The sequence below is a fragment of the Lathyrus oleraceus genome, chromosome 5 (assembly GCF_024323335.1).
Source record: "Lathyrus oleraceus cultivar Zhongwan6 chromosome 5, CAAS_Psat_ZW6_1.0, whole genome shotgun sequence".
Classification (NCBI taxonomy): domain Eukaryota; kingdom Viridiplantae; phylum Streptophyta; class Magnoliopsida; order Fabales; family Fabaceae; genus Lathyrus; species Lathyrus oleraceus.
Window position 1 is genome coordinate 291,636,595 of NC_066583.1, and position 18,103 is coordinate 291,654,697.

The window sequence follows — 18,103 nt, forward strand, 5'->3', positions numbered from 1 at the left end:
CTTAGAAACTTTTCGTTAGGGTGCCATTTTTGGTTTCATCCTTTGTTATCATCAAAATCATGGAATCTGTTGTAGAACACTTTTTGTTCTTACAATAACGACTTTGAATCCATTCAGCATCAGTCAACTAGGGACTTGAGGGTATAATTTTTCTTTTTTCTTTTTGAAAAAATTTGAAAATTTTTTCCTGATTTTTGATTTTTTTCATCTTTTTCACCCTCTCTTTTCTCTTTTTTTTTTTACATTACATTTGTAATGCCCCAGTTTGACTGTTTTGCTGATTCTCATGGTACAGCTGAATGAGCCTCTTTTCGTGCTCGAGAAGTATAGGAAATCTCATCAGGAATCCCCTTCAACATCATCTTCCTCTGCTTCGAATACAAAGAATTCAAGATTGGGAGATGGCGTTGGATCATTATGTTCAATGGGTTTTAAGATCAACCTGCATAATGATTTTGGTTAACAAAAAACTTTAGAATTTAAACAAGCAAACCATTATGCAGATGAAAAATGTTGCTTTTATTCTTGTTTTTATGGGTTTTTTGTGATCACTGATTTCATGAAAAAGCAAAAAGTGAAAACAAATGGAGAAACAAATGTTTAACAATGCATTAATTGAATGAAAATATCATTGTATATATGAGCCAAACAATGTCATTACTTCTCCTTTTGGCATGGGAGAAGGGTTTTAAACAAAGTGAGCATATTTACTTTGATCTATGGATAACTGTGGGAACATCCACAGCGACCCAATTGTGGCAGACACCACCAGGAATAACAAAATTGCTCATATTCTCTGCATCTTCTTCAATGATAGCAGCAGCTTCCTCTTCAACAAACTGATCATCAAGGATGAATCCTCCACTTGTGAACAAACCTTGCTCATTATATGCCCCAGAACAGTAGCCAATGCCAGCCCGAGATTTGTCCATCAAAATCACTTTGTCGGGAAAATTCCTCCTTGAGTTCACAATTCTCTTGCTCAAGATGATCCATCAATCTCGAAGAATCGGCTCTGGTATAATACCGGCGAGGTGCGTCTCCAAAATAAATGAAGATCGCAGGGTCAGACCACAGGACGGGAGACCGGAACAAAACACTCGCTTATGCAAATGATGCATGAAGTGTTTATGCATATGCTTGTTTTTAATTTCAAAGGAACTCGAAGGTTCTATTTGCAAACTTTGAAATATTTATCCTTTTGATCATATACGAGAATATCTCATCAGATAGATCAGATGAAAAAAATTTCCCGGTTTTTTCATGTTTGAATTTTTTTGCAAATAAACTCCTTTGAGTTCCTTGAAAATTTTCTTTTTATCTGATGATATGGATGCGGATGAATGTATGAATGCATGAATGCAACAATCACACTCAAGGATCAAGCAAAACACACCAAACAAAGGTCGTGGGAAAGCTCATTGTATCCCTAATATCAATCATCCATTTTGGTAGATTTAGGTTTTACACCTTATCAATACCCAAGTTCCATTGATATTAACGGTACATGAACCAGCTCAATCATCCTTAATATCAACCAGCCGCTTTGGTGGATTTTAGGTTTTACACCTGATCCGGGATCCATTGATATTAACGATGTTTGAACGACTCAACCACGAATCACGGGTTTGCTGAGAGTCGCGAGCATGGAGTCTTGGTTAAGAACCACCCAAAGGGAGTGCACTAGGGTTTAAACCTGCCAGACATGTTCTACCAGAGGTTCCCATAATCATCGTCCCATCTCTCGGATATTATCGGAGGAACGAATACTCGTATTCCAAAAATATTCTCGAGAGAGACTCTTATGAGTGTAGTATCGCGTAACAATCGCATCAGATCTTACATCTGAACGACCTCCGCACTACGTCCTAAAAATAGGCCAAGATGGGTTTGGTAAACTAAGGTCCTTGGCTTCTAAGGCACATGATTGAAAGAATAATGCCTAACCACAAATGACTTGTGTGACATTATTAATCCAACATGACCTCCACCAAGTGAATGGACTCGCAAGTCAACTGGCTAAGGACTACTCCACACCAGTCAACAAGACTACGCCATTCTCCTATCCTAAGGTGCACTCGAGTTCGGGTATAGAACTCATCTCACAGAGATCACCAAAGCAAATAACATTTGTATATCAAGCAATTCACACATTACAATCAATACAGTTATCCCAAATTGTACAAAAATATGTCAAATAACAATAATAATATATCACACAACAATGGTGAAAAGTTGGCAATACCGCCAAGGAATGGACTACTCCCCAGCAGAGTCGCCACTTTTCTGTAGCGGTGTATTCGTTACTATATGATCTATTGATTAAATCATAAGCAAAGCATACAATGAACATAGAGTCGCCACCGCACTTTTATTTATCCTAAGGACTGGTTAAAAAGCGAACAAAAACCTAAGAAGTTTTACACGTAGAAAACTAATGAAAAGATCAGAGATCGGGGTAAGGGGTAAATTACGCAATGGGAAGGTGTTAGGCACCCATCACGTCCTAGGTACTCCTAGGGAGCCCTTTTCACACTTGTTGTATAAAAATATTTATTTGTTTTTGACATATTGTGCAAACATGAATGGGATGATGAGAAAAGAATATACAAGTTAGTTATTTTTGTGTTTGGATGGATAACCATTGCCTACGTACCTTTACAGGATCAAAACCTCGTAGTTCGGCTAAAAAATTTCCAAAAACATGAGTGAGTTCATTTTAAACACAAGCCCTAAGGTTTTACGTTACCCATGGGAGAAAACTCAACCTTATATAACAACTAGTCCACCATGTGAGAAAAGCTTCAACTTGCCAGAGAGGGGTTAACCCTATAATAGGCAAGGAAGACTTACAATTCATCTACTAAGGACAAATAGGTGAGATTAATATCAACTAACTAGGGTAAATCAAACCTATAGCTAATGTATGAAAACTTAACAAACATGGACAAAGCCATAAAATCACTTGAATGGGTGAAGTTATTTGGATTATTTACAAAAAGGTCAAAGTATGATTAAAGTCAATTCAAAATGAAGTATTTACAAAATGGAGTTTGGAAAATCATGGACTTAAGGTCCAAGTTTCTAATTTGGAAAGAGGTGAGAATGTTTGCACAACACTTATTTCAAAGTTTTAAAAGTATGTGTGAAAAGGTAGGACACAATGGGATGAATGGAATGGTGGGTATGTAAAACTTCTTAGAAGGGTCCGCCTCTTGAAATCATATAGAAGATGATTCAAGTGGGTCCTTAGGAATAGGCTACAGATGAGCAATGAACATGGTAACAGATGAAAGTAAATAAAAGCGGATACTGGATGCCACTCAATGGTCTTATACCTGTCTCCTAAAACAAGCAAGGATATCAGAAGCCACTCTATGGACTTACACTAATCTCCATCAGAATAAAACAAAAGCGGACACCGGATACCACTCAATGGATTTACACCACTATCCTTAAAACAAAACAAACATGGAAGTTGGAAGCCAATCTGTCTGGACTTATCCCATCCTCCAACGTATGATCATGGGAATACCAATGCCACATCACAGGGACTTACAATGAATCCTCACATACAACAACAATGCTCAAACAAAGAGCAAAGAAGATATGAGTGACCGATGAGGTCTTACACTCTATCTCTTCCATGTCATGGGAACAGATGCCAACTCACAGGGACTTATAACTGGTTCCTCAATGGGAAAACATCAATGTCACAAGGACAAAGGAAATGATCATGCACTAATGGCAAACAAAGATGATAAATGCACAACGGCGATCAATGATAGTAAATGCACAATGGCAATCAAGTAATCATGTATAAATGAATCAAGTAATCAATCACATAAATTCAAGTAGCACACGCTATAACCATTCAATGAGGCTCAAGCAAAAGGGTTTGACTATGAAAGTCCACTGTAAGAGGTAAGTGTCGCTCTTAACCTTGCCATTGAGGGGCTAAGGTGAAGCAGATGAAAGGGTATGAGGGGTGTGCCTCATTGCTACTATCTCAAGTCCGAGAGAGCATGTAAATATAAGAATGTGGGGGAGTTCAGAAAGATGGAACTCTTTCCCCAATTAGACTCGATAGATCTTGGGTTTGGATCTCAATGCTACAACCATGTAATGGGAGCAAGGAGAAGACTCACTGAATAGTGGGAGATAGGCTACTTATCTCTACCTTCCACCAATTGCCTCAAATGAGGACTTTTCCTGCTTAGGACAAATATAAACATACACAAGCATTGCCTCTTAAGGAGGACTTCAGACAGTTTGCCCGGCCAAATAACGGGTCGGGTCTCCAGACTACATGAAGAAGAAGGTGCAATACCTCAATGCTAATTGCTTATAAGCAAAGCAATGCAAGTTCTTAAGAGAACTAAGCAACTAAGGGGTACCTGAAAACAATCCAACATAATCAGCATCCCATTCAAAAATCAAACAACAATACAAGAACCAACAATGTACAATCATAATCAAACAAATAATGTGCATAGCACAAAGCTCAATGTGAACCAACATCCTACAAAACAGCCACATTAGTTTACAAGTCAAGTAAGATAATCCCAAATGTGAAACAATTCCTTTAATCATTAACTCCTTAACCTGAAAAGCCAAAAACAACTTCAAATGTAAGTAATAAGACCACTAGGACTAGCCTAGGGTCCAAAAGAAGGAAAAATCCTAAAACAGCAACCAATTCATGATCAAAGTCAAGATATTTCACTAACAAAGGGATCCCAATTGGTCCCATATCCAAACTATGCACCTATTTCAATTTATGCACCATGTAAGGCAAAGTGAGCAATGTTGAATCACATATGGACAACCAGAATGATTACATCCAAAAAAAAATATCAAAACAACACAGTAAATTCCACAAAAATTATATCCTAAACAGAGGACATTCAACAAGCTACATGTCAATTTTTAAGCCATTTGGATTAGTGGAACTATGGGAATTAATTCAACATGACAAAGCATGCAAAAACACAATCAAATGAAGCTACAAAATGTACACTAACTTCAATCAAATGGTAAACAGTGATGGTAAATGGGAAATTAGTAGGACCAAAGCCAAATGATAGCTTAACATGTTAGGAACTACTCTATCAAATATCATGGTCATTGGATAAGGTATGTGGATTTGGCAACATATATACAAAGGGTTACACAAGTAAAGCCCTAAAATGCTAGGAAGCACTCAAAAATTCTAATCAATTAGGAAATGGACTATTAAAATCCACAAAAATTCACAGTGAATGTTAACATGTTAAATGTGCTACATGCAAAAAATCAAGGCCATAGGCCAAGGGGAAGTATGGCAAAAAAGTCAGGGAACTCAGCATATCACATTGTGTCGCATATTTCCACACTCAAGTTCAATAAATCATAGCTAAAAGACCAGAGGTCCAAAATTTACAAAACCTATGCCAAAAATTCCAGAAATGAGTCAAGAACCTACATCTAAAATTTCATTTAATTTGGATTATGTATGGTGATTTTATGATTAAATTGGTACAACATATGGAAATAGTATACATTAGAAAGACTTCTATGGCAATTTATTTTTTCTACCAAGCACTATTTATTTTTTGATTCTATAAAAAAAAGTAGATAAAAAAAGAAGATCATCAAAAAAAGTCTTGATTTATTTGGATTAATAATGATCATTTTATGATTTTTTGAAGTTTTTTAATATTTATTTCATATTTATTGGATTTAATTAGGATGGTTAAATTAAATAATTGGATGAAATGGCATAACAGTAATTATGTTGCCAAGGCTAAAACGACGTCACTTGGCATTTATGTGTTGGCGCGCGAACATGATTCGAAAACGGAACCGCAAGCTGAAAGATCAAACAGAAAATAAATCCAGAAAATTCTTCTTCTTCGCGCGGTACGTCCTCCATGTCCAAGCTCGAGTTCAAGCATTTCATCGCCAAATTGCACAAACTAATATCCGTTGGAATCGTCCTTCCACGTACAACAACGATATGCCTACGAAATCTCCTAACTCCTATCCTACCGCACAGATCGATCGAAAGAAGGTTTCGCGTCAAAGCTTCGAGTTCGGATTTCTCAACCTATAGTCCACCGTTTCACAAACCGAGCCTAGCATGATAAACTACGTCTAACGAACTACCACACGCATATGAACATTTATCAATTCTTGAGGTTCGAAAATTTACCGTCGTTTGATGACAGTGATGAATCGTGAGGTATTGGCGTGTGAAAGTCAAAAACAGTCGTAGAATGATCTTCCAGGAGTTGAATGCTATGCTCAAATTCAATCGAAATTGCTTCTAATGCGCGAAAATCGAATTCACCATTGATGGAGCTTTCTTGGACAGTTGCGAATGGTGGCTCTTCTCGATTCAAACTTCCAAAACAGATGGAGTAGAGGATGGTGGGAGATCAACACAAAAGGAATTTTCAGAATTGATCAAGAATTGGTGAAGTTTGATCAATTTTTGTGTGAAGTGTTCTTGGTGAAAAGTGAGAAAGAAATGAGAGAATTGGAGAGTTTTTCTTGAAATTTTCTGTTAGATTGCTGAATTGTGTCTGCAGAAAGTGTGATTGTGAAGTTGTGATTAGTTCTTAATTTCTGTTATGGATTAAGAATATATATGGAGTACTAATCCAAGCATAATCGTAATTAAGGAAAAGAAGGGATTAGTGCCATTTAGCTTATGTGCACTTTTGGATTTTAAGCTCTTTTCTCTTTAGAAGCAATGTAGCAGAAAATTGTCACTTGGAACCAATCACAAATATCATTTGGAAGCTGGTTGCATTGGCCTCATTTTCAAATTTCTCATATTTTCCAATTTGGACCATTTTGCCCCTCCCTCTTAATTGTTTCACTTCAAAAATGGCCTTTTGCATTGAGCCTTTTCCAAGAAATCCAATTATGCACCCTTGAAGTACACATTAAATGGAGTTTGTGCATATAAAGAACTTGCAATTTGGACAATCCATGTGGAAGTTATGCCCTCCTGATTACGGGTCTTTTTTGAAATTCATCTGACCATATCTTGCAAACCACACATGGAATTTTTGAGTTCTTGGACTTTTTGGAAAGGTGAGATCAAGATCTTCAACTTTCATGTTGGACAAATTTTGATTTGAAGCTTGTATCATGACTTCATCTTGAGGGGAAAAACTTTCCATTTTGGGCAGCTGAGATTACAGGTCCACTTGCCATTTTGGGAAACTGTCTGTCTGACTTCAATTCCTTCAACCTTGGTCTTTGAAATGCCAAATGAAGTTTATATAGACATGAATGAGACATTTTCAACCAATTCCAATCATCAAATCACTGATTAAATGCACAGTTGACCACAGTTGACTTCTGTTGACTTTTGGTTGACTGGGCCAAGTTCTGATGAATTCCAAGCCTTTTTTACTTGAGATATTGATTCCAAATGATATCACAAGTTATATGAACTCTTTATGAATGATCATGGTGTCCAAATTCTTCAAGAATGGCCACCATCAATTGCTCAGTGCCTGATTTAACTGCTTTGACCTGGCTAGCTTCATCTGCAAGCAACATGGTTAGATGACAATATTTTTGTACTTTTGGTTAGTAAACATATGAAAAGCAATGATATACAAATGAAATACATGCTTGGTGATCAAGAAACACACTCACAAGGTAACCCACCCACTAAGAGGGAAGCTAGGGTATGCAATGATCCTTGAGGCCATGATATGATATGATATGGGCCATGAGGGATCTTAGGGTCCAAAATTGGGGTCTTACAAACGCCATTAGTAGTAAATTTGTAGTTTCATTTGGTTGAGGGTCATGGCGAACACCATGGATCTTATTAGTGCATTTCAAGAGTATTTGGGGGTTATCATTGTGTTTTGGTCCCACTTAAGGCATCATGAAGTAAAATTTTGAAAAAAGATAGAAATATAGTAGAGATATAAACTTAAAAATAGAAAGTAAACTAAAAATTCTTAAAGGAAAAAAATAAAAACTAAAGAAATATAAATTAAATTAAATGGAATATAATAAAAAATGGTGGGTTACCTCTCGCACATCTCTTTGTTTTACAACGTTAGCTCGGCGTGTTTTAGGAGTGTAAGCACCCATGATGGTTCTTTCGAGAATAATTCCTCGGTCAAACTTTCAGTAATCTTTGGTTTCCATGGCCACTGATCAAGCCATCTCTCATATCCCTCACCTTTTCTCTTCTTGCTTATGTGGGGTGGTTCATACTTTTGAACTTATGGGGGTGGTTTTGGCTCTATTATGAGTATCAACTTTTCAAGTTTAGGTCTAATTATTTCATCCACTACCTCAAAACCTAACCTTACCCTATTAACACTAATGATTTCCCTAGTTTCACTATATTGAATGTTGGTCCCTGACAATGGTGCCAAAAACTTGATCGGTATCCCTACGAATGATCCAAATCTCTCAAGTGAAATCTCTAATTCTAATTCTAAAGTGTTGAAATTCCTCAATGTGAGAAATAGTTGCTTTACAAAAGTTTTTTCTACCTAACAATTACTCTAGAAAAACATGGATGATAAAAAACTAAAACCTAAGCTTATTTATAGAGCTAAAATTGGTAGAAAATGCATGGAATTCGAGATGGAGGAGTGAGACAAATTTATGTTGAAGTGGGAAAAATTAAGCCTTTTTGTTGCTATTTTTCAGGTATCAAAGTCCATGGCGGATGCCATGGCCTTATGGAGAATGCCATGTGTATAAAATATGGAGGACATGGGTTTTAGGTCCATGGCGAACGCCATGAGTTCAAAAACCTTGCCCTTTGACTTTTCTTGCGGTTCCTTAAAATAATGGGAGTGGTGGTTGTAGAGAAAATTTGGGTGATCCAGCCACCTAGGATTATAGTAACTAAAACAAGAGTGCCTTAGTCTATACGGTGATACAATTGAATCACGATATTGATTGTTGGTCCCCGACAACGGAACCAAAACCTTGATGGGTATCTCGCAAACGCATGGAAAAATCAGTTATAGTATAAAAAAATTTGAACCCATAGAGACTAATGTCAACCCACCGTTATCTATGTCGCTTTGTAAATCTAAGGCTATTGGTAAAAAAATTGGTTGAAAACGGATTAAAATATTTGGTTTATAAATAAATTGAAACGGATACCGGAATGTAATTTTAGGGTACCTTCAGGACCTAGATAAAATTCACCACTTCATATTGTTTTAAAAATCAATTTCGGAAGAATTATTAATTTAAAAATACTGCTCACATTCCCGCAACCCGTATTGGATTTCAGAACTGTAATTGCTTGTTGTCGCACGTTACCAGTTACAGTTCCGAAATCCTTTTTGAAAATCAATAGTCCTTAATTAATTAATAAAGCACTGTCGTTGTTTTTAAGAATTAAAAATCTGAATTTTAACGATTGAATACCGCTTTCACACTATCGCATTGAAACCAGTATCTAAATGTCGTTCGCTTTCGCGTAAAGATTTTAACTCAAAAATATTCAAAATCATAAAACCATTTTATTATAAAAATGCAGTGATGCTTGTTTTATCGAGTCCCATCAGAAGGATGGTCCTCACATTCTGGACTCGAAGAGTTTAGCCGAACATATCTATTTTGATTAAACTCGTGTAATTTTTCTGCATAACTAAACTAGACAAAAATATAAATATTGATTTAATTAACCAAGTGGTAAAACTAGTAGAAAACATTTGGAATTCGTGTTGGAGGAGTGAGACAAATGTATGCTGAAGTAGGGAGAAATTGTGTATTTTTGTTGCTATTTTTCAGGCCACAAAATCCATGTCGGACTCCATGGTCTCATGGCGAACGCCATGAGTACAAAAAATGGAGGAAATGGGTTTTAGGTCAATGGTAAACTCCATGGCCTCATGGAGAATGCCATGAGTTCAAAAACCTTGCCCTTTGATTTTTCTTGCGATTCCTCAAAATACCAGGTGTGGTAATTATAGAGAAAATTTGGGTGATCCAAACACCTAGGATTATAGTAAGTGAAACAAGAATGCCTTAGTCTATACAGCACTACAACAAAATCACGATATTGATTATTGATCCCCGGCAACAGCGCCAAAAACTTGATGGTTAACCCGCAAACGCATGGAAAATTAGTTATGATATAAAAAATGTCGAACCCACAGAGACCAATGTCAACCTACCAGTATCTATTGTCGGTTTGTAAATCTAGGCTATCAGTAAATTTTTTGGTTCAAAACAGATTAAAATAACTGTTTTATAAATAAATTAAAACGGAGAGTGGAATGTAATTTCCGGGTACCTCCGGGACTCGGATAAAACTCAGTACTTCACTATTTAAAAAATCATTTTCAGAAATATTATTAATTTAGAAATAATGTTCACTTTCGTGCAACCCGTATTGGACTTCGGAACTGCCATTGCCTAATGTCGCACCTTACAAGTTACAATTCCAAAAACCTTTTTGAAAACCAGTAGTCCTTAATAAATTAATAAAGCATTGTCTCTATATTTAAGAATTAAAAATCCATATTTTAACGACCAGATACTGCTTTCACACTATCGTGCTAAAACCGGTATTTAAATATCTTTCACTTTCGTGCAAAGATTTTAACTGAAACAAAATTCAGAACCAAAAAATTATTTTATTAAAAAAATGCACGCAACTTGTTTGATTGAGTCCCTTCGAAATGACGGTCCTCACATTCCGGACTTTAAATGGTTAGCCGAACATATCTATTTTGACTAAATCATGTTATGTTTTTGCATAACTAAACATGATATAAGTATATATAGCAACAACAATTCAACACAAAATAGTAACAGTAGTAAGTAAAATGGATAGAAATTAAACGTACTGAAGTAAACAAATACAAAATCTGATAATGCAAAATAGTTGAAATAAATTCTAGAAAAAGTATTCTAACATGATTACACTACGAACGATCCAAAACTCTTTGGAGAAATCTCTAATTCTAACTCTAAAGTGCAACAAGTACGCAATGTGAGAAATGACTGCTTTACAAAAGTATTTTTCTGCCTAATAACTACTCTAGAAAAACTGAAACCTAAGCCTATTTATAGAGCTAGAAATGGTAGAAAACTCATGGAATTCTTGTTGGAGGAGTGAGAGAAAAATATGTTGAAGTGGGAGAAAACTGAGTCTTTATGTTGCTATTTTCAGGCCTTAAAGTCCATGGGGACGTCAGGGCCTCATGGCGAATGCCATGAGTACAAAATATGGAGGACATGGGTTTTAGGTCCATGGCGAACGCCATGAGTTCAAAAACCTTTCTCTTTGACTTTTCTTGCGGTTCCTCAAAATACTGGGAGTGATATGTGTAGAGAGAATTTGGGTGATCCATCCACCTTGGATTATAGTTATTGAAACAGGAATGCCTTAGTCAATGTGGTGCTACAACAGAATCATGATATTGATTGTTGGTCCCCGGCAACAGCGCCAAAAACTTGATGGGTATCCCGCAAATGCATGGAAAAATCAGTTATAACATAAAAATGTCAAACCCTTATAGTCCAATGTTAACCTACCGTTATCTATTGACGCTTTGTAAATCTTAGTCTATCGGTAAAAGTTTTGGTTGAAACAGATTAAAATAATTGGTTTATAAATAAATTAAAACGGAGACAGGAATGTAATTTCTGGAAACCTTCGGGACTCGGATAAAATTCAGCACTTCATTCTGTTTCAAAAATCAGTTTTAGAAAGAATTATTAATTTAAAAACAATGTTCACTTTCGTGCAACCCATATTGGATTTCGGAACTGTAATCGCTTGTTGTCGCACGTTACAAGTTACATTTTCGAAAACCTTTTTGAAAAAATATAGTCCTTAATTAATTAATAAATAATTTTCGTTGTTTTTAAGAATTAAAATCTGAGTTTTAACGATCCGATACCGCTTTCACACCACCACACCTCAAATTGTATCTAAATATCTTTTGCTTTCGTGCAAAGATTTTAACTGAAACAAAATTCAAAAACATAAGTCTATTTTAATTAACGAAGTGGTAAAAGAGATATATATATATATATATATATATATATATATATATATATATATATATATATATATATATATATATATATATATATATATATATTACACCAGAAACGATCCAAATCTCATCGGAAAAATATCCATTTCTAAGCCTAAAGTGCAACAATTCTTCAATGTGAGAAATAACTAGTTTAGAAAATTATTTTTCTGCCTAACAACTACTCTAGAAAAACATGGATGATAAAATACATTGCATAAATCGTTGCCTTGTTGCAATCAACAGTCCCCGGGAACAACGCCAAAAACTTGAAGACTTCTCGGCAAGTGTATCGATAGTGTCATATTAATAAAAGATCGAATCCACATGGTATATGTTCGAACAAGCCAATAATTGTGCTATATAAAGGAAAAACAGTAAAGGGGGGGGGGGTGAAGTTTTAGAAAGGAAAATAAATTACGAGTTTAAAAAAAAAGTATTAAGACAGGTAGGTTGTGTATTACAATCCCCTTATCGTATCTTATTGATGTATGATGCCTTGTATAAATGGTCTAATCCTTATAATCTCATGGAGAACTAACAAAACCATTATAGTCGATACCATACGAAATATCTCATTAACCATTACTCGAAGATTTGTATCCCGAGTCCGCCAATGTAAGAAGGGTTAGGCGATGTATAAAACATTAATTATGTATCCCATTACTCGGGGTCTCATATCCCTATTCAACCAATTTAAGTAGAATAGTTTCCCTAGGTCCAACATATATGCTAAGGGTCAGTATCCCTATGTGTCCAATATCAGATTAACAGAGTATCTCAAATAAAGAAGCATTAAGATTAAGAAACAACTGAATAAGATTATAATTCAAATGATTCATACAAAGTGAAACCAACATATAGTGCCAACAAGATTTAATAAGGTTCATCATCACACAACCTAACCTTGAGGAGCTTAGTTACTTATAGTTAAAATTACAATATCAATTGAATAAGGAAGAATAACATATGAATTCCCTTGAAGGATTGGCCTTCAATGACTTCTAATGCTCTCAAAATCACCCTTTGATGCTGTAAAATCGTGCTCCTATTGTCAAATTTTGTAACCCTTTGTGAAATTGCATAATTTCCCCTTTTAAAGGCATCAGAATGGACCAGAACGCGTTAGAAAAAAGCCCAGAAAAGTGACCATTGCGCGCATGATGTAACAACCCGTATAATATATATCTAGAATAATATCATACAAGTGTTATTATTTGATACTGATACAACATAAGTGCCTAACAACATAATTATATACATGTCCATAATATAATTTACAACATATGATACATGTCATACAATAGTGCCTAAATAAAACTCTAAGAACTATGTACAATATTTACAATTGTAAAAAATCCACAGCAGAAGATCACAATATCACAACAACATCGAAACATCATCAAGCATCTCCTCTTGATCAAACCTACAAAACACCTGAAATACAACAACATTGATGGGGTGAGATAATAATCTTAGTGAGTTCCCATATCCTATGGGTCCACTCGGCCCTACAGGGTTGCTACCTGATTTCTAACTCAAGTATTCACCTTCCGTTACTTGTGTATCACTTACACAATGAAACTAGGACTTGAGCAATTGAGGGATATTCACAATGTATGGAAACATGTCACTTGAGTTCACATAACTCAATAAATCACTATTCGGATTCACGAAACATCAATCCCTGAACGGACCTACTGAAATTCTGGTATCAGATATGAGATGTCGAAGATAATGTCATGACACTAATATTTGAACAATACAAACAGGATAAAAGATAAAGAACAGTAAAGCAAGAGACACAAGCAATTGTTAACCCAGTTTGGTGCAAACTCACCTACGTCTGGGGGCTACCAAGCCAGGAAGGAAATCCACTAAATAGAATCAGTTCAAAGACTCTCAGTAAACAACTTCAAGTTACAGTCTTTTCACCTAATCTCTACCCGTGTGACTTCTACCTAAGAACTCTTAGATATGAGACCCTACTCACTCCCCCTCAATCACACCAGTGATATAAAACAAGAATTACAATGAAAAGAAGACACTCTTCAAAGACACACACTTGATCTTACTTAACAGCTTCACTTAAGTAGACACAACTCATGCTTAAAAGCTTATAGTGACAAATTACAACTCAAAAATCATACTAATTCAATCATCTATGGATGAATTGAATGGCTTACAATTCACATGACCACACAAGACTAAAACCCTTATTCTCTCTCAATATTTCGTTCGTTATTTCTTGTGTATCAAATCAAGTTTTCCATGTCCTTTTTATAGAAGCATTTGGCTGGGCTTGGACATCATAAAACCCTAAAACTATTTCCCATTCAAATCTTCTCATTATAGCTGATTAGATCTCATTGGAAAATAAGTAAATCTGGTTATAATTAATGATTGATAGCATGTTCAAATCATATCTTCAATCATACATAGATTTGCATTAAAAACGCAATCACATAATACATAACATTCAGACTGAATGTTCTGTATACAGATGTCATGACATCGGGTCTGACATCCTGGTAAAATCCTGCATAATTACATTTTAAACATCCTACAGGTACAAGTTATCTTATGCCAAGATAACACATGTGACAACTTGTGAACACTCAAGGTTTTACCAAAATTGCTGCCAACACAAGAACCAACATCTACGTCTAAGCCACGCTCGGTTCATGCATGTTCATATGATTTGACTTTCATGATGGATATCGGCTCCTCTATGAGTCTTAATCCTTAGTTCAAATGATTGTCACCTGTATGAGACTCTAACCCACTTAGGTGTCCACCTTTTCCCCATGTCCTCCATGGTTGAGACTCAAACCCAATTGAGACATGAATCATTGGTGCCACATCCCCATTTTCTGCTTTACATAAGCCTCTCAAATGGTATGCGCACAATTACAAATAATTCCAAATAGGTGATTAATTCTCATATACTCATGATTATTCTCATCAATCACTAAGTGTTCACAACCAAAAATTCTCATGATATCATATCAATTCTCATGGCATCATAATATGATCCATTCTTATTACATGAATCACACATGTTCCATACAAAGGATGTTAATGTATCATTCCCGTGACTACTTCTCCGTTGTACACACCGCGGTAGGATTACATCCAAGCATCACTATATAACTAATTTCATGACTTAATTTATCTTTCTAAGTTATTTACCTAGTATTCACCTAGGCTTTCCTCAGTCATAATTTTTAATCTTATACTTACACAATTAACATACAACAATTTCACAACATAGTTCATGAATACATATAATTAATTCATTACCAAAACATAGACGATAACTGTATTACAAACATGTTTTTCTTCTCATCAATTGATGAAGCATTGGACTACCTTTCCAATGTGTCCTACCTCATGTTTATCGCAGTTACCATGCCCGTTTTATGGTGGATACAAGGAAATCATTTGTAAACACACATAATACTATAATACCAACAAGTAATTTATAAGTCACTTATAAGCATTATTCTATATTACCAAGAAATATAGCATTGAACTATCTTTCCAACGCATCCGACCGAGCCTCATTCTAAGTTACGAAACTTATTTTAGAGTGAAAACAGGGGAACCAACCAATTATTATCATGGCCTAATCGATTGGATCAACATTATGTCACGATTTTTCACTAAAATGGAAGGGACCAATCGATTGGTCCATGGTGTTAATCGATTGACACCTGAAACGTTTCTAAAAATCACATTTCTAAACATGTCTTCTTCCATCCTTTATCATTCTAAACCATTTCAAACCATAGCCTAACATAAACCCATACCAAATTAAGTGATTATGAAGTATGATTCAAGAATAACATACATATGCCACCATGGGAATCAAAGACAACAAGAACAACATAGGAGCAACATCAATAACACAATATAGTACCAACATATAGAATCAAGGAGAAGTATGAGCAACAATAATTTCATCATAAATTCACACCAATCCTAACTCCAAAAAACATATATTATATCCCCCAAAATCTAATTTATATATAAGAGCTCACCTTAGGTTGATGAGGATGATGGAAATGAGATGATTGGTGGTGATGATCATGATCTTCATGAGCTTTTCTCTTATTCTTCCTTCCTTCCTCTTCTTCTATTCTTTCTCTTTCTCTTTTTTTCTTTCTTTCTTCCCTTCCTTTCTTTCTCCTTTTCTCTTTCTGATAACTCTCTCTTTCTTTCTTATCTCTTCCTACTTCTTCTTATCCCCACTTCTCCACCTATTCTTTCCACCACACAATATATATATATGCTTAATATATAAATATATTGTATAATATTAGGGGATGATATAAAATATCTCAATTGATATTTTGTATTCCAGTACCAATTGACCAATTAATAATGTTACCAAAAATGTTCCCTCTTGTACTTATTAATAAAGGTCAGTCTTTTTTAATAAGGATTGATCTCTTCAGAGTTCACTGGTTAGTCTATTGGTCTCAGCTGACAACATTTAGAGTGCATAGGAGCTCTAATCATTCCAACTAATAAGACATAGAGTACATAGGAACTCAATTGGTCTTAATTGACAACTAATTGAGCATTTAAGGGTATATGGGATATTACAATTTCCCCCCCTTAAATTTAAATTTTCCCCCGAATTTCCTTCACTCAACAAATAAACACTTCTTGCATCACCATCTTAGGTTATCACTTGACTTTACTTATATTTCAAACCTCTGGCATACTCATTCTTATAACTTATCTTCCTTCATAAACACTCAGAAACGTCCTGGTCTTAAACTTTATTCTCATTCTGATATTGAATTAACTTTTAACCTTGTTCCCACTTAATTTATCTGATATATCGCTCTGAATCACTAATTCACTTTCCTTCCAGAATCTACAACTCCCTTTTTGTACTGAGTCCGCAAAACATAACCATGACATCTGATCTTGATTTGGATAATCCATCCTATTCAAATCTCCATGAGATAACGTACTGGCTTTTTGACTACACGCAACACTAATGACTCTTCTATCACAATTTCTTCATAAATTAAGGCAAACTTTATAATCCATTAATAGATATCCTTATCAATGTTCTCTCGCCACCATGATTTTATTGTTTCCAAAGGAAAAGGGAAAAAGTACGAACAAAACCCAAAGAAGTTTTAAAACAAAACTAATAAAACCCAAAGACTCCTCAGATGAATGGCTTTAGCAATAACACGAGATTCAAGAAGTCCTTCCACCCCAAATAAAGGAACTCTATCAGAAACTGGTAAACCCAAAAGGTGAGCATACTCCTCCATGGTAGGAAATAACTGATAATCAGGGAAAGAAAAGAACTGATAGACAAGATCATAGAACTGAGCCAAAGTGCATAGAAGACCATCCTCAACATCACTAGATAACACAAATAAAAGTCTTCCAAAACAACCTCTGAAACCCTTAGGATTATCCACAAAAGATGTTAGGTTCCTTAATTCCATGAGATCAGGACATCTGAAACTGTATTTCCGAGTGTTCCTCCTTCCAATATTCATGATCAAAATATATGCATGTTTGCAACAAGAGTCTCTAAGTTCCTTTAAAATTGAGTAAAATTCTTATGAATGCCATGAGTGCATGATACAACAATCACAAACAAGGTCATACAAAGCACACAAACAAGGTCCAAAGGCTTAGAGTCACAAGCATGGAGTCAAGGGTAAGAACCAACCCACGATGTATGTACTAAGGATATAATCACATGTAGAACAAGTATAAAAATTTCCCAAAGTCTTAATTCCATCTTTTGAATATTATCGGTTTATACAACTACTCGTCAACCAATAATATTCTCAAGAGAAACTCGTCTGAGTGTAGTATCGCATAACAACTAATGCAAGTTTATACTTGAATAGCCACCGCACTACATCCTAAAAGGCCAAGATGGGTTAAGGGTTCTAGGGTCATCATCTTCTCGGGCTCCTAGGTTGAAAAAAGTAATGCCAACTACGACTACTCATGTGACATCAATTATCCCAAAGGGGCCTCCACTGACTGGGGGATCTCAAGTCATCTTATTAAGGATTAAC